We start from the raw sequence: 21,858 nt of genomic DNA on the forward strand, positions 1-21,858 counted from the left end.
CCGATCTGCAGCCGCTCCGCAAACTCTTTTTTTTTTCAATCACTGCACAAAGAGACTTAGATTACTCTGCTGATTTTGGACATACAGATATGATTTATACATCACTTCAATCGTTAGAGTGTCTAGTTTTTTATGTCCACTCAAAATAAAAACAGAATGTTGTGCTTTTCACAAAATTAAGAAAATAAACATGATGCGCGTTTTGTTCTCTCTCCCTCAGTGAAGTCCTTTCAGAAACGCGTCAGAAAAATTAACTGTAACTTAACGAATACTTGACATAGAAACAAAAGATAAATGTCTACATAATGCTTGGAATGTCTGCTTTTAAATGATGTAAGTGAGATCAAAAACAGATATTATCATTCGGTGTAAACTGTATGAGGAGAAGTACTGTCTTTCTCCTGTTACCTGTTTTTCTGTAATGAGATGAGATCGCCACACCCCCGCGCCATTGAAGTGAACGAGCAGAGACATCCATATGCATAACTCGCGCCTCCTGCAGTCAATGGATACGCAATACACAGTACAGTCTTTTCATTCCTTGTGGTTTCCTCCGAGTGCACCAAACATTACATCTAAATCCTTATTTACTTGCGTATGTGTGTCAGTATCTCCAGACGCGAGTGTGTTCTTTGTCCTCTGTCAATAGTGCACGCGACAGGAACGCACATACAAACACACGAATCAGAAAATTTGACGCACTTTTTGGTATTCTTATAAAATATGCGATTGCAAACAGTACAATCCTTATTTAGTTGCGTCTAAGCCTATATCTCCGCACAGCAAGTTTATTAAACACAGTATCACTCGCGTGTGCACACATTGTACTGCTTTCATAATCAACACGTGAGGGAGAAATGGCGGTGGCAGCGTCTGTAATTAAATATTGATAAGTTTATCACGCTTGTCCCTTGTTGTGTTTCTACTGTAATGATTACAAAAACACAAATAAGAGTCCAGACAACGATAGGCAGTTCTTCTTTTGAGCTTTTTACTGCAAGAAAGTAAACCTCTCGCTGGCCAACCAAACACTAACCCTGTGTTTATTTTTACGATGGCCATACAGTACCTTTACAAAGATTACTATGGTTTTTAAAGTTATACTTGTATTTTTTAACAATAAATAAATAAATAAATAAATAAATATATATATATATATATATATATATATATATATATATATATATATATTTGTAAGCAATAAGGTACGAGAGGCTGTGCTGTATCGTGAATAAGTAACGGCTGAAGGGCGTTGTTAGGCACGACGCGAAGCGGATCAATAAAAAGCATTCCTTCCGCTAGAAAAAATAGTCCCTGACTGCGAACAACAACATGAACGCTCAAATAAAAACAACAAACTGTTCTCAGACTTTGTCTCATTATATGTTTATGTGTTGCTAAGGGTGTTGCTAAGGGCGCAGTGATATTAAATAGAACCGTTGGGTAAAGCGGTCATAGCAGTGTTTTATTGTGAATAAAGCACACCTGTTGACCAATCAGAATCAAGGATTGGAACTAGCCGTTTTATAAATAAATATATATATATATATATATATATATATATATATATATATATATATATATATATATATATATATATATATATATTAGGGCTGTCAATAGATTAAAATATTTAATCGCAGTTAATCGCATGATTTCATGAGTTAACTCGCGATTAACCGCAAATTAATCACACATTTTTATCTGTTCTAAATTTACCTAAATGTAACACTTTTTAAGATTTTAATGCTCTAATCAGCATGGATTTGGATAATATATATGCTATATGCAAATGTATGTCTACAACAGCCTGTTTACATTTTCAACAGAACCATCAGCCATAGTTTTATAAATGTTTTTGCCTTTAGAAGACCTTGTTCTTTCTCCATTTCTGTTTGCTGCTGCATCATTTGTGACCTGTGCTGGCAAATTGAGTTGGGATGAGCAAATTTTCAAAAATGTGTCATTTATATTTTAACATTCTCTATTAAAAAACTTCAAAACAATTGGACCAATTGTTGGAATCTGACAAAGCATGACAGAACTATACCTGTTAATGCAGAGCAAAAACAATATCAATATACATAGGCTATATGTTTTTCTTTTCTTGTTTAATTTTGACATTGAGACGGACCACTTTAAGACTGTAGGATAATGCAAGGGTTTAATATAAATGACACAACAGATACTTTTCCCTACAGTTAACCAAACATTCACTTCAAATATAACAGATTATAGGTCATACCTGCGTGAATTCTTGTCAAAACAGATATTTTTAAACCTGTAATTTTGTGTTAGATGTCTATATATATCGAGCCCAGTCTCCTGAAGATGCGTATAAATAGCACGAAGTGTCACGCACTCACGCGTTTGTGTGCATGCGCTTCAGACGTCTGCATCAGACATCGCTTTTGAGCCTTGTCACTCTTTTAACATCAATCAGATCCCGAACTTTATCTCTCTTAATAATTATTTTAACATCAAGAAAGTCCTGCGGTCTATTTTCTATAATTTCTGAATGCTTTTTAAAACGAAACTAAAAAGTGAAAGAAGACGCATCTTTGCTTTATATGGATTTGTGACGGTGCACCTCACAGAAAACGTGCAGATAAAGAAAACTGCACGTGCAGAAAACGTGCATTTTAGATGTTTAATTACCATTTAGAGCATTGGATTCGCTAGACGAGAGCTTAATGTTCTTATTTTTATGAAAAGCTCAGACTCATCTAGACGGCGCCAGTCACTTGCTGCGTCTCAATTCATCCAGCTGTGGGTCAAACAGAAATTGCGTGTTGCCTTAATCGCGAGTTAATAAAATTAGTGCCGTTAAAATGAATTTGTGTTAACGCGTTTATTTTGACAGCCCTAATATATATATATATATATATATATATATATATATATATATATATATATATATATATATATATATATATATATATATATTAGGGCTGTCCTCGACTAAGGATTTACATATTCGAATGAGAATTGTCGAATATTTTCATAGTCGACCAATAGTCGAATCATCTATGTGTGTGTGTGCATGGGTTGGGAGGGGGTCAGACCAGGTACAAATTGATAACTTTTATTTTCTTTCACAAGCAGCACACATAAACAACTTTCTGATAAAGTGACCAAAAACTGTCTTTCAAGTGATGAACGAAGACAAAACTGACGATGCATTTATATATTTTTAAGGTAAAATGTAAGGCAACATTTGTTTAATTATTCCTCATAACATTTTAAAGCCACGATCTACAGAACATCACACAAAAAACATTTTGATAACTAAACCTAAAAATATAACAAACGTGATCCTGCCTTGGAAACCTCTGCTAATTCAGTGTTTTTATTTAATTTGGAGATTAAGCGCATCAAAGCAGTCATGACCAAAAAAAACGACAAATGAGAAATGACAAATAATTTGTGATTGTTACTGCAAATTATAAAAACTAAGCTTTATATACAATTCATAAAAACACTGAAATTAATGATTTTATAGACACTACGCGTTATTATTTAGCACAGATATACCTGCTTGCTTTAACTTTGATCATCTCCATTCACTTTAGATACAGAAACAACTGATGATATTATTTATTTCAGGAATCTCTTTTCTATCATTTGAAAGTGAACACCAACCATAATATTAAATCACAAGAAAGACATTAGTGTCAGGCATAAATATAGGTTCGGTGCAGATATTTTCCATTTCATCATGGAAATTTAAAGAAACGGCTTACCTATTTTGTAGTTTAACTTTTGACAAGATAACCACTATGTTTTAAATACATTTTAAAAACGTATACCTGTCGAAAACATCCGTTTTTAATGTTTAGTTTGATGTACTTCTAAATATGAGACGCAGAGCACCTAGCACGTTCGGCTAAATTGCATGCGCAAGCATGGCCAGCACGCAATAGTGCAAAATCTATACAACGAAAAGCAATCCAAAATGTACAGACTTAAATTAGATCAGAATTTACGTTTATAATAAATAATTTTTTTTAATAAAATAAGGTCAGAAGTAACAAAGTGCAGAACAAATGTGCAAAATAGGGTTGTGCCGATAGACGATAGTATCGTGTATCGACGATCTTCAGACATATCGCCAATGGCAGGTTTTCATGGCGATAGTCATGATGATAGTTGGCGAATCGTTACTATTATTATTATTATCATCATAGTTTTACATTAACATTCACAATGCATGCTTTTCCTCGCATGAGGGTTTGTGGGCTTCACTTTACGCGGAGGGCTTGTAAAGAGAGAATTCCTTCTTGCACGTACCTGCACTTAATGCGCGCATCTTGGACTCCGTCTAGCACCCGCATCATGACCAGCTGCGCTTCTCTCTGTCTCACGTGCACGCGCTCTCGCGTCTGTCTGAAGTCTAAACATAAACTAAAGTAGTAATCCTTATGTATTTGTTCAGTTTAATGCGTTTCATGCGAGCTGAGGCAAACTTTACTTTTTGTTTAAAATATGACCCGCTGCATGGCGCCTCTCTCACTGTCGCATACGTGCAGAGAGCTGCGCTCTGTCCAATGTCAGATCACTAGTTATTAATCCTGTTTATGATATGCATTTCAAGGAGTTGTAGCAATACATCCCTCGTGTTTAATATATGATTGTCGTTAAAATATGATCGCGTTCCGCTGGACCGATGCGTTTAAAAAGGCTCATCTGAGAGCATCACTGCTTGACACATGTAGCCTTCTGCAACAGCACTAAACAAATCCATTGAATTGTTTGTATGTGCGCGCACGTGTGTGTGTGAGCAGATGCATGTTTTTACAGTTATTAAACATAAATGTGCAATCGCATTAATGGCATCAGTTTTAAGAAGGTCACGGTCATGACGGTGTTGCTCTTGTTCTTTTTTGTCCACCCATCAAGTGACTTGTTATAATGAGTAAAAAATAACAAATAAAAAATGCGTAAACTACTGCCCCACCCCCCGATACTATTGTGTATCGCCGATCTCACAGGCTGACGATAGGACGATCTCAAAATAGGGCATATCGCCCAACACTAGTGCAAAATGCCTCAAGTAAAATAGCCGAATAGAAAATCAGATAAGTGATTTATAAATAAAATAAAATGAAGAAATTATTTAAAGAATGAAAGTATAGCCAGAATTGCCAGCTTTTTCTTTTAAATGTAGAAACAAAGAGGCAATGGTTTATTAACATAGGAACCTCTTATGGACGTGTAGCCCGGTCACAGGGGTTGCTGGATTTATTACCGCATTTTAAAAATATTTATTGAAAGCTGATACTTCACATATTATTTGCAGAATTATAATAATATGCTGTATATGTTATGAAGTAGAAAGGACCCAAAAGCAGTGATAGCAGTCAATTTGATTTAATAGCTTGCCACAGGAAAGTCAATAATGAACAAAGGATAATAAACAGAGACTTCTTCAGATAACTGATGATAACGGGAACATAAATATCCTTCGTGGCTTTTGCCAAACAAAAGGGTAGCGGGATTCACTAGGCACCCGGAGAGAGCGAGAGGTGGCCGATGCCAGCCAGCAGCACCACACAGGTACAGTCAAAGTTTCTCTCGAGCCACAGTTCTGTGTATGACAAATAAATGCAGGGGGTAATTCCAACAACAGACAATAGTTTCCTCACACACAAGACAGGACAGGACACGACAGGGAATTAATCCAGAACCGAGGTGAGCACGTCTGCATTGCATAACAATCTGACAAAAGACAAAGACAGGGCACGATAGATAAAGCCTAAGTTAATGAGAGAAGATGAGGAACAGGTGGAGAGAGAGAGAGTGAAAACAGCTGCGGCTGAGAGTAATGAGAGCGGGCAATGTGTGTGAGTGTGTGTGTGTGTGTGTGTGTATGAATGTAGAGAAAGAGAGAGAAAGAAACTGGGCCATGACAGTGCCCCCCACCTAAGGAGCGCCACCTGGCGCTCCCAAGCGGGAAGCCCGATGAGACCGGAGGAAATCATCAATGAGCAAAGGATCCAAGACGTCCCGGGGGGAAACCCAACTCCTCTCCTCAGGACCATAACCCTCCCAATCAACCAAGTACTGATGCCCACACCCCCGACGACCCATGTCCAAAATCTTGCGGACTCTGTAAACGGGTGACCCCTCAATACAAATGGCGGAAAGTGCGGATCGAGGTGACGAGCGGGTGGCAGGCTTAATGCAAGAGACATGAAAAACGGGATGTACCCGGCGAAGATTAGACGGGAGACGGAGCTTGACAGCGACAGGATTAATAATCTTAGTGATGGGGAAAGGTCCGATAAATCAAGGAGCCAATTTACGAGATTCAGACTGGAGAGGTAAATTTGCTGTGGATAACCACACTCTCTGACCTGGCAAATAGCGGGGGCTTTTAATCCGGTGTTTATTGGCAGTAATGCACATGCGTTTACGAGAGCGGCAAAGGGCGGATCTCACCCTTCTCCAGGTTCGTTTACACCGAGAAATAAATGTCTGAACGGACGGGCATCTAGAATCAACCTCCTGTGACAAGAATAAAGGGGGTTGATACCCGAGGCAACACTGAAACGGAGACAGTCCCGTGGCAGAGGACGGGAGCGAATTATGGGCATACTCTGCCCAAGGGAGCTACTCAGACCAAGAAGATGGGTTACGGAACGCGAGACTACGTAAGAGGCGGCCAATGATCTGGTTGGCTCGTTCAGCCTGGCCACAAGTTTGGGGGTGAAAGCCCGACGAGAGGTTGGCAGTGGCACCAATGAGGCGACAAAACTCTCTCCAGAATAGAGAGGCAAATTGAGGTCCTCTGTCAGAAACTACTTCAGAGGGTAGACCATGTAACTTAAATACATGATTTACAGCGATCTGGGCGGTCTCCTTGGCAGATGGGAGTTTAGTGAGCGGGATAAAGTGTGCGGACTTAGAAAACCGATCAACCACCGTCAAAATGACCGTGTTACCATTAGACGGGGGAAGACCGGTGATAAAGTCGAGCGCGATGTGAGACCATGGGCGAGTAGGAACAGGTAACGGATAAAGCAGACCCGCTGGCGGGGCATTACCAGCCTTAGTCTGAGCGCAAACAGCACATGAAGCAATAAAACGGCAAGCATCTCGTTTTATGGTGGGCCACCAAAAACGCTGGCGGACGGCCGCAAGAGTGCCCCGAACGCCGGGATGGGCAGTTAATTTAGATGAGTGTGATAAAGAGCGCTTAACCTGTCTTTCGATTCCCCACCCTGCGGCCCCCACCACGAGACCTGGAGAAATAATCTCCTTCTGTGACGTGGAGGAGGTCGAGGGATCAAAGAGCCGAGACAAGGCATCCGGTTTTACGTTCTTAGAACCGGGGCGGTAAGAGATAGAAAAATCAAAGCGCGTGAAAAATAATGCCCAACGAGCCTGACGCGCGTTTAATCTCTTAGCAGAGCGGATATATTCTAAATTACGATGGTCGGTCCAGACAATAAAGGGAATAGAAGAACCCTCCAACCAATGTCGCCACTCGCCGAGCGCTAAGTATATGGCGAGCAGCTCCCGGTTGCCGACATCGTAATTACGTTCCGCAGGCGAGAGACGATGGGAATAATAGGCGCACGGGTGGATCTTTCCATCAGCTGCAGATCGCTGTGATAGAACAGCACCCACCCCTACCTCAGACGCATCAACCTCGATGATGAATTGTCTAGTGACATCAGGCGTGATAAGAATGGGTGTGGTAGTAAAAAGAGACTTTAAATGATCAAAAGCCCTTTGAGCGGACTCTGACCATTCAAAGCATGACTTGACAGATGTTAAAGCGGTGAGAGGGGCGGCCACCTGACTAAAGTTTCGGATAAAGCGACGACAAAAATTTGCAAAACCGAGGAAGCGTTGTAATGACACACGAGAATCGGGAGCCGGCCAATCTGCCACCGCTTGAACCTTTGAAGGATACATACTAATCCCCTCTGCCGAGATTACTGAACCCAGAAACGTGACCGCCTCCCGTTCAGGAGCCGACAAAGAATAGAGTCTACCCCTAGGAGGCGTGGTCCCCGGTAAGAGATCGATAGCGCAGTCATATGGAAGATGAGGAGGGAGAGAGGTGGCCCGTGAATGACGTGATACTCCTCCGGAACTCCAGACAAATCACCAGCCTCTTCCTGAAAAACAGAAACAGAAGAGACAGGAGGGACAGCAGATACTAAACACTCAACATGACAAGACAACCCCCACGAAACAATAGAACCCTTAGACCAATCAATATGTGGACTATGGCGTTTAAGCCAAGGATGACCCAGGACAATAGGGGTAAATGGAGAACGAAAAATCAAAAAAGAAATTGTCTCTCTATGGTTACCAGATACAGTAAGAGTCAATGGAACAGTCTCTTTCTGTACTTTGGGTAGTGAACTGCCGTCTAAGGCAAATAAAGGAGTACTGTCACTTATATGCATGAGAGGAATACCTTGTTGTAGAGCCCAATCCTCATCAATAAAATTTCCCTCTGCCCCAGAGTCGATTAAGGCAGAACTGGCAACCGATGAAGCGGACCAATGAAGCATGACCGGAAGTGACGTACAAGTCATGGAAGGGGTTTTCTGTGATTGGGGGCGGCGCAGTACATGCACAGACGATTAGAGATCCTTCTCTCCCGTTCCTTGGGAGAGATATGAAGGCCTCCTAACTGCATGGGTTCTGGCACAGCTTCGACAGGGACAGGTGCAGCCCTGACAGATGAGGTAGAGAGAGCCGCTGTCTCCGTGCCACGAGCTCTGCGGCGGAGTTCAAACCGCTTCTCAACCCGAATGGCCAGAGCGATGAGGTCATCGAGAGAGGGAGGAACGTCCCGAATGAAGATCTCCTCCCTGATCTCTGAATTAAGGCCCTCCAAAAACCGGGCGATGAGAGCAGGCTCGTTCCAGCCACTGAGGAACTGAGCCTCTGCCTTGTCAAAGGACGGACAGCTGATGAGAAGCCTCAATGCCATGAGCAGAACGGTCGAATACCCGGATCATCTCATCCTTGAACTGAGCGAAGCTGAGAACACAATCCGACTCTGCCTGCCAGTTAGCCGTGGCCCACTCCCGGGCACGACCAGCGAGAAGGGAGATGACATAAGCGACCCTCGAGCGCTCCCCGGCATACGTCACCGGCTGAAGGGAAAAAAACATCTCACACTGGGTTAAGAAAGCGCGGCACTGTGTAGGCTCACCCGAATAGACAGGAGGGTTGTTTATCCGCGGCTCCGGTGGATTACGAGTCTCGGGTGAAGGAACCAGCGGATGGCTGATGTGATGGACCTGACGAGAGAGATCCGACATCTGAGCGGCTAGCGACTCTACCGCATGTCGAGCAGCGTTAATGTCCTCCTCGTGACGACCCAGAAGGGCACCCTGCTGTTCAACTGCTGCCTGAAAGGGACTGCTACCCGCTGAGTCCATTGTTGGTCAGATTGTTCTGTTATGAAGTAGAAAGGACCCAAAAGCAGTGATAGCAGTCAATGTGATTTAATAGCTTGCCACAGGAAAGTCAATAATTAACAAAGGATAATAAACAGAGACTTCTTCAGAGAAAAGATGATAATGGGAACATAAATATCCTTCGTGGCTTTTGCCAAACAAAAGGGTAGCGGGATTCACTAGGCACCCGGAGAGAGCGAGAGGTGGCCGATGCCAGCCAGCAGCACCACACAGGTACAGTCAAAGTTTCTCTCGAGCCACAGTTCTGTGTATGACAAATAAATGCAGGGGGTAATTCCAACAACAGACAATAGTTTCCTCACACACAAGACAGGACAGGACACGACAGGGAATTAATCCAGAACTGAGGTGAGCACGTCTGCATTGCATAACAATCTGACAAAAGACAAAGACAGGGCACGATAGATAAAGCCTAAGTTAATGAGAGAAGATGAGGAACAGGTGGAGAGAGAGAGAGTGAAAACAGCTGCGGCTGAGAGTAATGAGAGCGGGCAATGTGTGTGAGTGTGTGTGTGTATGAAAGTGTGTGTGTGTGTGTGTGTGTATGAATGTAGAGAAAGAGAGAGAAAGAAACTGGGCCATGACAGTATATTAATATATTGGGAGAAAGCTGTTATATGTGAAATCAGAGATGTGCACAGTGCACCCATATACGGCCAAAATTAAAGGATCCTCATTTCATAACACATCTGCGACGATTCGACTGTGAGATTGGTAGTCGAATCAGGCTTCTCCTATCGATGCATCGAATCTTCGACTATTCGGGGTCACCCCTAATATATATATATATTTATTTATATATAATTTCTATTAAAATATTTTCTATTATTTTCACAAGTATATATATATATATATATACATTCTATTGAAAATTTTGGTTTTCCCTATCATGGTTTTACTACAGAGAAAGTTACATTCCTGTTGAACATTCCTACAAGGCTCATTATGTGGCTCATTATGCGGCTCAATATGCATCTCTTTTGTTTCTCAGCTGTCAATCATTGATTATTCAGTAGCTTTCCCGCCTCCATGCATACAGCCTTTCCCAAGCAAAAGTGTCTTAGAAATTGTAAATCAATGTATTGTTTTATGTGAATGAGTAGGCCAAATGATTTTCACATAATTTTGAAGAAAAAACTCTAGACTACTAGATCTTGTTTTGAAAAGTTTTGCGAAAACATGTTTAGAATGAGTTTTGTGGACTTATATCAGTGACTTAAAAATTTTGCTTTTTCAAAAACCATGCATAAAAATGTTTCTCTTAAAAATATAAACTTGTACATACATGTTGATCATATAATACTGTAGCCCAGTTTGTGCTGAACACAGTGTTATGAGACTTTTGCCATTGTTATGTTTTTAAACAACTGAAAAAGCACAAATGTCAGTGCATGTCAAAACTTCCCCAGGGCCCTAAAAACATCTTAGACCCCAGAGGGTTAAGAAACGTATATCCTAATTTACATTCAAAATATATGTATGCATTATATATAAGCCTGTATACATCAATGAAACGTAACAATAGTACATCAACTGAAAGACATCAATCAATGTCACAAATCTCTGACAGAGCACGCAAGAGCCAATGAGGATTTTGATATCACTGCAGTAAAGCTTCTTAATGTGCAATATATTATATATGATGTTATTATAATATAATAATAATAATAATAATTAAAATTTATAAAGAAAGCGAGATTTGATGTTTACAGTTGCTGATGAGAACTGGGATCGAGATCACTGGATAAAGGGCTGAATTTGGATCTGTTTCTCGCAATCGTATGAAATTTTAAGATGTGGATTACAGTGAATAAATAAAATTAACCTCTTTTGAGAATTTATGTTGTGTTGTAATTATTATTGCATAGAAGAAGACTGCATAGGAGAAAAAGCCTTTTGTGCTGTAACGTTCAGCCTTATCGTCTGAGTGTAAATTATTTCAGTAGGGGTCCGATTTGACTGTGTGAGGTTAAAAGGGTTAAATGATGAGACAAACAAGTGGAATCAATTAAATAGGTGTATTTACAATCACATAGAACTTAAAACAACACACTAAAACTCAAGAAAGGAAATATAATAACCAAACCTAAAACAAACATCTAAAAGTCCAAGTGTGCTAAAAGTCCAAGTGTTCAAAGTGTTCTCCGGTGTGTACATACAATTGAAGTGATAATCAACAACCCTTTTAAAAAATAATAATTTTAAAAGTAATTTAGACAGAAACACAGTCCAAGTAGTTTTAAGTATGTGACATATTTAAGGGGTTATGCGATTTATTTTATTAAGTTGTCCAGGAGTAAATATTTCTGTTTATGTTGGGCTACGTCCTGTAGAGTTCAGTTCTTAACAATAATAAAACACAACTGAAGCTGATCAAGATCTTCAGGATTACTTGAAAATCACAGACACTGTCAGAAACTTCATGAAATTAACTTTAGATATGTTGTCATGAATCAGGTTTTGTTATTTTCTGATCAGTGACATTAGAGTCATCACAGCACTCAGAGGCGTCATGCCCATTCAAACTGAGGGGGCAGGTGCCCCCTTGGTTTTTTTAAGCCAAATGCATTTGACATGCAACCTCAAAATTAAATAACTATTAATCTGTCATTTGACTTTTAATCTGTTTTATATGCACAATATTATCAATTCTGTGCTGTATCCTTGTCATTTTTCAGAGATTTTCGCAGTTTTGATCGTGTTACATTACTCTGGCGGCAGGCGCTGCAGACAGCACAGTCGCAGACGTCATCAGTGTCTGAGCGCGCTCACGAGCTCTTTGATGCTGTTGCTGCTGCATTTTGCTATTGGAGGAATTAAAACGTGTAAGAAACGCTCACAACATTTCCAAACTCCAGTACGGCAATGTGCAGTTAACCTCCTCTGTGTAGAAAATGTATGTTTTAAAATGTGTGTCTCAATGTTATATTAGTAGAGATTTCTAGATTCATCTTGGTACAACGCCAAATTTCACCAGAGTTCACGGCGGCGCGGAAACACACATGCTCACATATGAGGAAAAATTTGTGCAATAATGCGCTCCTCTAATAATTATATCTACAAATTTTTTAAATCATTATTGAACATTAAAATCAATCATGTGGCTATAGCTTATGTCATTTGCGTTGTTTATATACTTTATGGATTTAAAATTACATTAATGCATTTTGCACAACAACTGCATTATGCTATAAAATTAATGACACAATTAAACAAGTCATGTATTAAAACTTAAATAAATAAAACATGCCATTTCAGATGTAAATATGATACCAATATGTCATTATTCCAATTGAATATTTGATATAAAAGTTAGTCAACACCTTTATTTTGGAGGTTTTTGCATGAAAGCATGGGGTGTTCAGATTGTTAGAAATTTAAGTGCCATGGAAAAGACTGAAAGCTCTATAATATTTCGTTTGATGTCTGTGTAAGCACAAATTTCTGTGAGCTGTGCACACTGTGCCCCCTTAAAAAAAATGGTGCATGACACCCCTGACAGCACTTTTGAATAAAAGTTTGTGTAGTGCAAAATGAGTCTTTAAAAATCTTCATCTGTTTTCATCCCATACAATGAAATGTTAAATATATCAATTAAAGTTTAGTTTTGAAAAGTTTTAGAATAATAGTACATAATGGTAACATGGGATTTAGATATTTTCCCTCAGATCACACAAACACTCATCCTGATGTTTAGACAGAAATCTGAGAGATCATTCATGTTCTTCACTCTCTGTAGGCTGAATGGCTGCAGTATTACAGATGAAGGTTTTGTTGCTTTGGCTTCAGCTCTGAGATCAAACCCCTCACATCTGAGAGATCTGAATCTGAGCTGTAATAAACCAGGAGATTCAGGAGTGAAGCTGCTCTCTGATGTACTGAAGGATTCACGCTGTAAACTGGAGAAACTACAGTAAGTGTTATTATTGAACTGCATTTTCAAGTGTTTGTGAGGACAATAAATCTGTCAGTGATAATACTGATTTAAGATTAATATTTCTTAACTACACAAATAATTTCTTCAATAAAATATTTAACTGATTCAATGACTTAATTTATGTGATGGATTAAAAAACATAATGAAAAATAATAAAATGCATAATAACTTTTGTTATCTACTGAAAAGGAATGTAGGAAGCACTTGGGGCTCTATCATACACCCAGCGCAATGCGCGACGCAAGTGTCTTTTGCTAGTTTCAACCGGGCGCAATGATCATTTTCAGGTTTAGCGCCACGTTGTTTAAATAGCAAATGCTGTTGCGCTTAATTTTGTGCCCATGGGCTTTCTGGTCTGAAAACGAGGTGCGTTCAGGCGCATTGTTGGCGCGTTGCTATTTTGAGGCAACTAAAATACACTACGCAATTGACCAACTAAAACCTAGTCTTAATTAAATGGCGCAATAATGTTTTTGTTATTTAATGAGCGCGTTAGTAATATGCACCTACAAACGGGACGACAACGCGGGTTTGCTTATCACACACATGGATGTGCAGCAGCACAATGTAAAAGATTATTATTGAGTCTCCTGGACGAGGACTAATTATGAGACGCTAGAATGCGTAAAGAGCTGCTTTACCTGTAGCCTGTTAAAGTAAATAAATGCTTTAAACAAATGCATTTTAAAATGTTTTTTAAATGCTACCACATGGATGGGTTGTATATGATGACTTTGAACCTGTGGATATAAAGAGATGAGAAACATTTTTAAGTAATGCTTTTTAAAAAAAAACATGGAGCTGTCCGAGTGCTGAAGGCTCTCCGCACATTTGTAAATTTTTTATCTCTTGTTTGTTACAAATAAAGTATTTTTAGAGTACAAACCTTTTCTTGCATAGTTGCAGATTATTTCATTAGATTTCAATGATTATGTAGGATATCGATACATTTACAGCAATTAAAAGCCTGCTATTTGTACTTCTATGACTGAAAGAAAACATTTAAAAGGTTTAAATGTTTTGCATGTTACGCCCCAAAACACACCCATAACTCATGTAGCGAATTGAGGGGTTATGGAATGGTGTTGTTTAAAACAACCAATCATCATTTTGATAATGATAAGTTATTCATTAATAATTACATTTATTAATTTTGATATTTTCTCCAACACCCTGTTAAGGGAAATTATTGTTTATCACTATTCCTTTTCAGGGAATTGTTGATTTAGCTCAAATGCAAATACATACAATTAATCGTCATTAACTATATATATTTTGTAGGATTTATCAGAATGAATCGTAACAATAAATTGATTAGTTCGCCAGCGAATATATATCTAAAATTGTACATCAATTCTGAGAAACCTTGAGCGTGAGGTAGCATTGATCAAAGTTAAAGTGACTTTGAATTTAATCAGAACTTAGAGCCATCCATGGATAAACATGCACATTTATTTGACTACTCTACTGGGATTATATGAGACATAGACAATGGACATAACATGAACATTTAACATGAAATAGAGAGAGAGAGAGAGAGAGTTGCATATACAAAATTCATCTTACTTAACCGACTTTAATTCAGCTATATTCTAAGATATAGAATAATTCTCGGATACTTGCATGTCTGTGCAGTTGAAGGCATTTGAAAGTCTTAGGTTTAGATGGAAGACGATGGCTTTGTAGGTTCTTGAAGAATCTCAAGACAGGGTCCAGTTGCAGCATTTGGAATGCTGGAATGCTGGCATGCTGGAAGAACAGACTAGGTTGTCAGTGTGCGAACCGAGTGTCCAATCCATTTGAAGAGTTGTTCCGAAAGGTTTAGATGTGAATTGGAGGTTTTCTGATCGTTGAAAATCCATTCTTGGTCACAAACTCAGGTGAGTTTGGCCTAAACTCACAGAACAAAGAAAAGGCTTCTAGGCCTAATTGTCATCCCCTCCCGCAGAGATGATGAAAGAACTAGTATTTATCCTTTGAGGAGGACATGCCCATCCAAGTTTGAATCAACCAATCAGAGCTGAGCAGGGGAGAGTTGTTTGTCTCAACTTAACTGTAACTTTGCATCTTTGATTTCCTGCAGATTCCTTTGCAAAATATTAGTTCAGATCATTGAATAACTAGAATGAATTGTTTTACCATCATACCAGATTTATCAATGAAGAGGAAATTGAAAGGTGATCAGTTTGATACCAAATTTGAATGGTGGAAACAAGCATTAAGTTGTGATTCATTCCGATGTATGAATAACAGAGGGTTACGCAGGTAACCCAGGTTCTGTGAATGAAGGTCAACACGCCACAGTATGGGTCATCCTCTTTGAGAGGGTGAGCTGTTAGGAGACAGAATAGCAAATTAACCACTCCCCGCTATGTGCGTGCAATCAGCCTCAGTCTACATATACAGGTGCACGCACGCCGGCACTTTCTCTTTTTGCCATCAAGCATCATGCCACTCCCCGAGTGACCACGCAGTGTGGCGTGTTGACCTTTATTCACAGAACCTGGGTTAACTGCGTAACCCTCCGTTCTATTTCATATCGGTCAACACGCCACAGTATGGGTCAACAGTGTACCAAATAAAGTCATGAGGGGAAAGTAGCGGGGAACCTTTCAGTAGAAAAATAACAAAAGACAGATATTCACTTCACACAGGTCTTTATTGAAAACCAGATCAAACAAATCACCAGGTGTTGAACACCTTGTAGAAACTGAAAGTAAAAAGGCCACAGACAAAATCACAGTTGGCTCCCAGTCTGTAGGACAGAGGCAGCTACAGCAGAGGCCACATTGAGGCGATAAAACCGTGCAAAGTCAGTGAAGATCTCCAGCCAGCTGCAGTACAGATGTCTTCCAAGGAAGCCCCCTTAAACAAGGCCCAAGAGGCTGCCATCCCCCGGGTGGAGTGAGCCACAACCCCTGTAGGTAGGGCCAGCCCCTTCTTACTATAGGCCAATTTAATAATCTTCACCACCCAGCGAGCCAGGCGCTGTTTAGAGACGGCCTGACCACGGTTTGACCCCCCATAACACAAAAACAGCTGATCTGTTTGTCTGACAGCCGCAGTGCGATCGACATAGGCCCGCAGTGCCCGGACAGGGCAAACAAGGTGCAACCTAGCAGTATCAGGAGAGTCATGGGTAGGAGGGTGAAAGGGATCCAGAATCAAAGTCCTTGAAACAAAAGATCGCGGGAGAACCTTGGGCAAAAAAGCCGGATTTGGCAAGAGGGAGATGGGAGAACCGCTTTCCCAAGCCGCAGACATGCAGGATGGACTGACAAGGCATGCAGTTCACTGACCCGCCTAGCCAATGTGATGGCTAGGAGGAACCCTGTCTTAAGTGTAAGGAACTCCAAATCCACCTCAGACAATGGTTCAAAGGGAGCCTGTGACACCGCTTCCAATACTAACTGTAGATCCCAGGAAGGGACCATACATGAATGAGATGGACATAGCCTCCGTGCTCCTCTGAGGAACTGGCTAACAAGAGGCTGCAAGCCCACTGACAACCCATTCAAAGCATCATGGCCATTTGATATGGCTGCCACATATCCCCTTAAGGTAGATTCCTTCAGACCATCTTCTAAAAGAGACTGAAGAAAAGACAAGATAACAGGCACGCCACACCACTGGGATGACACCAGCGAACAAACCTCTCCCACCTACCATCATAGAGGGCCCTGGTGGAGGGTGCTCTTGCTGCCTGCAAGGTGGTTAAGGCATTCTTTTTTATATATATATATATCTCTTTATTGACATTTTAACAATTTACAAACTTGACAAACAAACAAGATAAACAGCAAAACAAAGCAAAACCAAACAAACAAAAACAAAACAAAAAAAAAGAAAAGGAAAAGTGAAGCCCGGACGTAACAGAAGTGTTATGATACACTGTATTTCAATACATTGCTTAAAGAGACATCAATACTGTCAAAATATGGGGTCCATATCCGATGAAAGTTTTCGGTTGAAGAATGAGAGACACATGTTAAGAATTCCAATGGAATCATTTCTCTTATGATCTTATGCCATCCTTTCATGGATGGGGGTTTGTCACTTATCCATGACATCAGTATATTTTTCCTAGCGGCGAAGGAGAGAATGTCAAACAGCCGCCTGTTAAACTTGTTCGGCAAATGTCTATTAGAGATACCCAAAATAAGAAAGAGGGGATCCTGCTGCAATGTACAATCAAACAATTGGCTCATGTAATGAACAATTATTGACCAGTAGGTCCTTATTACAGAACAGGTCCAGATACAATGAATATAGTCACCAACTTCTGCTTTACATTTAATACACAATGGAGAGTTATTGGGGTCAAACTTACTTTTAAGTAGCGGGGTAATATGTAGCCTATGTAGGATCCTGAGCTGAATAGCTCTGGCCCTATTACAAACAGAAATCTTATTTGCCTGCTTCCAAATCTGTTCCCAGTCTTCCTCGTCTATGAGTAATTGCAACCTCTCCTCCCATTTTCTTTTAAGATCTTCTGTATTCACCACTTCATATGAGCAAAGAACATTGTAAAAACAAGAGATCTGGCTTGAAGGCGGAGGGTTTAAGAGCATCTTTTCAATGCTTGATATGGAGGGGTTAGTGATCAGGTTAGTATTTTTAAAAATATAATTCCTGATTTGGAGAAATCTGAAAAAATTAGATCTAGGGAGCTTATACTTAAGAACCAAATCATCAAAAGCTGATAAAGAGCCTTCATCAAACAAATCACCTAGTCTGCGTATCCCATATGTGTGCCAGATTTTAAAGCCAGAGTCGGAAAGGTTGGGCATAAATTCTGGGTTCTTATAAATAGGGGCCAGCATAGAGGACATCTTAGCCCTGCCCTCGTTCTTGCGTATGCTGGACCAGGCCTTCCATGTATTGAAGACAATCGCATTCTCACAAACTGACTTAAGTATCCTGGTACTCCTAACAAACAACAGATTTTGTAAGGGGCATGTAGAGCCTTTAAGTCAAGTCAGGCAGAACTAGAGTCTTCTGTGAACCACTTCACGATGTATCTAAGCTGATAAGCCAGTTGGTATTTGCTAATGTTTGGCGAGCCCAAACCTCCTTCAGAACATGGAAGTTGTAGCTTCGAAAATTTGAGTCTCGGTTTCCGCTTGCTCCAAATAAAAGAACTGAGCCACCCTCTTAATTCCTTTATTTTCTTGTTTGACAGTAAGATTGGTATCATCTGTAGTGGATAGAGAAGCCTGGGCATTATGTTCATTTTTACCACCACGACTCTGCCAAGCCAGGAAATGGGAAGATCTGACCATCTAATTAGATCATTGTGAATTTTATCAAGCAGTGGGAAAAAATTTACTCTAGCTAATTGACTAATTATAGGGGTAATGTTAATTCCCAAATATGTAAAGCCAGAGTCTGAGATCTTAAATGGAAAAGAGGTTAAGTTACTCATATTGGGGCCTGGATGTCTTAAATGAAGAGCTACTGACTTGGAGAAGTTTATTTTATATCATGAGAACTTCCCAAATAAGCTGAAAATATCAATTAAAGCAGGCACCGAGGATGTAGGTTCAGACAGAAAGAGCAGGATATCATCCGCGTAGAGAGAGATCTTATGTTGTTTAGTACCCGTAGATATACCAGAAATAGTCGCCTCTTCCCTGATCGCCTGAGCCAATGGTTCTATTGCTATAGCGAAGAGCAGTGGAGAGAGGGGGCAGCCCTGCCTAGTTCCGCGGAATAGAGGGAAATTGTCTGACCTATGACCATTTGTGACAACAGCTGCAAGAGGAGCAGAGTAAAGTAAAAGCACCCATCTTATAAAATTATCACCAAGGCCAAATCTCTCAAAACTATAAAATAAATAAGGCCATTCTACGCGATCAAAGGCCTTTCGCTTCGAGAGATAAAATGAGGGTATCGGCAGCAGTTTTGTGAGAAAGCTCAATGATATTTAGAAGCCTTGTAATATTATTGCTTGAGCTTCTGCCCTTAATAAAGCCAGTTTGGTCTTCGTCAATGATAGATGGAAGTATTTTCTCCAGCCGCAAAGCAAGGATCTTAGAGAGCAATTTAAAATCAACGTTTAATAAAGAAATTTGCCTATATGACCCACAGTGTTCTGGGTCTTTTCCTTTTTTTAGAATAAGGGAAATATTAGCCTCTCTAAGGGATTGTGGCAGTCTATTGGTCATAAATGAATTATCATACATAGCTAACAGGGGATCTATTAAGAGATGCTCAAATTCTCTATATACTTCACTCGCTAGCCCATCTGGTCCAGGGGATTTACCCGCCTGCAAACTATGTAAAGCCACTAGGGCTTCTTCCCTTGAAATGGGAGCATTCAAAGCCTGTCTTTGAGAATCTGATATTGTAGGAAGGGTTAGGTGATCAAAGAAATCTACCATATAATTATGTTGTTGAGGTGAGTATTCAGATTGATATAGTTCAGAGTAAAAACGCTTAAATGTAGCATTTATGACCCCGGAGTCGAATGACTGCTTTCCCGAGATATCCATAATTGAGGTAATAAATTGAGAGTTTGAATTGTTTTTCAATAGATAGGATAGATATTTATTAGGTTTGTTACCGTGTTCATACAATCTTTGCTTTGAAAACAATATTTTGGCGTTGGCCTGTTGCGTCAATAAAACGTCTAGGGAAGTGCGTACTGCAGCCAACTTCTCCAAATTATCTGATGAGGCATCATTTACATGATTTTCAGTGGCTCTTTTGAGTTCTAATTCTAAATGGTCCTGCTTCTCTACTTGTTTCCGTCTTTTTGTAATGGAGTACGATGTAGTTAGTCCCCTTATATAGGCTTTACAAGTCTCCCATAACAACGAAGGGTCGTCGGTAGAGTCTGAATTAATCGACCAGAAGATCCTAAATTCAGAGTTAAGGTATGAAACAAACTTGTTATCTTTGAGCAGCAACGTATTAAATCTCCAGTGTTTAGTAGATTTCGGGGCCCCTTCCACTAACAAGTCCAAAAGCACTACTGCATGATCAGAGATAACATTGTTCATAATAACGCATGGGGAAACATATTGTAGAAATGCACTCGGAACAAAAAAATTGTCTATCCTAGAATAGCACTTATGGGGAGGAGAGTAGAATGTAAATTCCGTGCGCGATGGGTTAAAAATGTGCCATACATCAGAGTAACCTAACTCTCTACATATAGCAGATACTGTTTTGGATTCTTTAGATAGCGAGCAATTCTTTGAAGGAAGTCTGTCCAGTAAAGGATTCAATAAACAATTAAAGCTGCAAGCAGCGATGGAAGGGCCCTCGCACGCATGTGCACCGCCACCTTATGGCCTTAATAAAGCAGTGAACCAGGGGGATTTAAATTTAAGTGGGTAAATATAGCTGGATATTCAAAAGAACTTTGATGTGCCACACCTGCCTGAGTGACAACAGGTTTCTCATGGCAAAACATCAAACTTTGCCAGGCCACCACAGACACGCCTAATTAACTAAATGTCAAGATCTTTACAATTTAGCATTGTGACGTCCTTAAGTTCAGACTAACCAAATATGATGATGATCTGAATACATTTCTATGAGCAGTAAATCACAGTGTAAAACATGCCATTTCCTGCTGCCAGCAGGTGGCGCTATAACTTTAACTGAATATTACCATGTTGATGTTTTCAGGTCAGGATACTTATCAAATTTCTGAAGTGTGAGTCAGATTGGACATTTTAAGCCTGAGTTAAGATCACAAAGGCCTTTAGATGACACAGACCAAATATGATGATGATGTGATAAAATTTATAGGAGGAGTTTGTTAAAGTACGAAGCCTAGAAATAGCTAAATTTGCACTCAAATTACAGAGAAAATTCAAAATGGCTGACTTCCTGTGTGGTTTACAGCATGACTCCAAGAGACTTTTTTGTAGGTCTTGGAGTGATACATAATCCTACTGCATTTCGTATCTGTACATTTAACATAGTGGGAGGGCTGCTGTCTTGAATTTTTGTAGGTGGTGCTAAAGAGCCATTTTTACACCCCCAGGTCTAAAGCCTATATCACATGAAAATATTCACCACATTTGACATGTGTGCAACGTTTTATGACTTTTTGAGCTTGTTTAGACTGTCAAAAATGTTATTCATTTAGCGATACTTTGAGAGGCTGCCACGGACACGCCCTTTAATGAAAAGTCAAGGTCGTTGCTTTTTATCATCACACAAGGTGTTGAGATTACACTGGTGAAATATGATGTTGATATGGTTAAATATCTAAGAGCAGTAAGTCACAGCGTAAAACATGGTATTTCCGGCTGCCTCTAGGTGGCGCTATAAGTGTTACTGAGTTATGCCATGTTGATGTGTTCAGGCCTGGACCCTTATCAAAGTTGTGAAGTCAGGGGCAGATCGGACAATGTATGCCTGAATTACATCAGCTTCCTGTTTCATGGCGAAACATCACATTTTGCCTGGCCGCCACGGACACGCCCTCCAACGAAAAGTCAAAAGCTCCGCAAT

The 21,858-nt window shown here is 40.0% G+C and overlaps 1 pseudogene; it reads left to right on the forward strand.

The window, feature by feature from the left end:
* LOC129422194 (protein NLRC3-like) overlaps positions 1 to 21,858 on the forward strand; it is a 139,608-nt pseudogene that overhangs the window by 65,384 nt on the left and 52,366 nt on the right.

The sequence above is a fragment of the Misgurnus anguillicaudatus genome, unplaced genomic scaffold (genome assembly GCF_027580225.2).
Source record: "Misgurnus anguillicaudatus unplaced genomic scaffold, ASM2758022v2 HiC_scaffold_34, whole genome shotgun sequence".
NCBI lineage: Eukaryota > Metazoa > Chordata > Actinopteri > Cypriniformes > Cobitidae > Misgurnus > Misgurnus anguillicaudatus.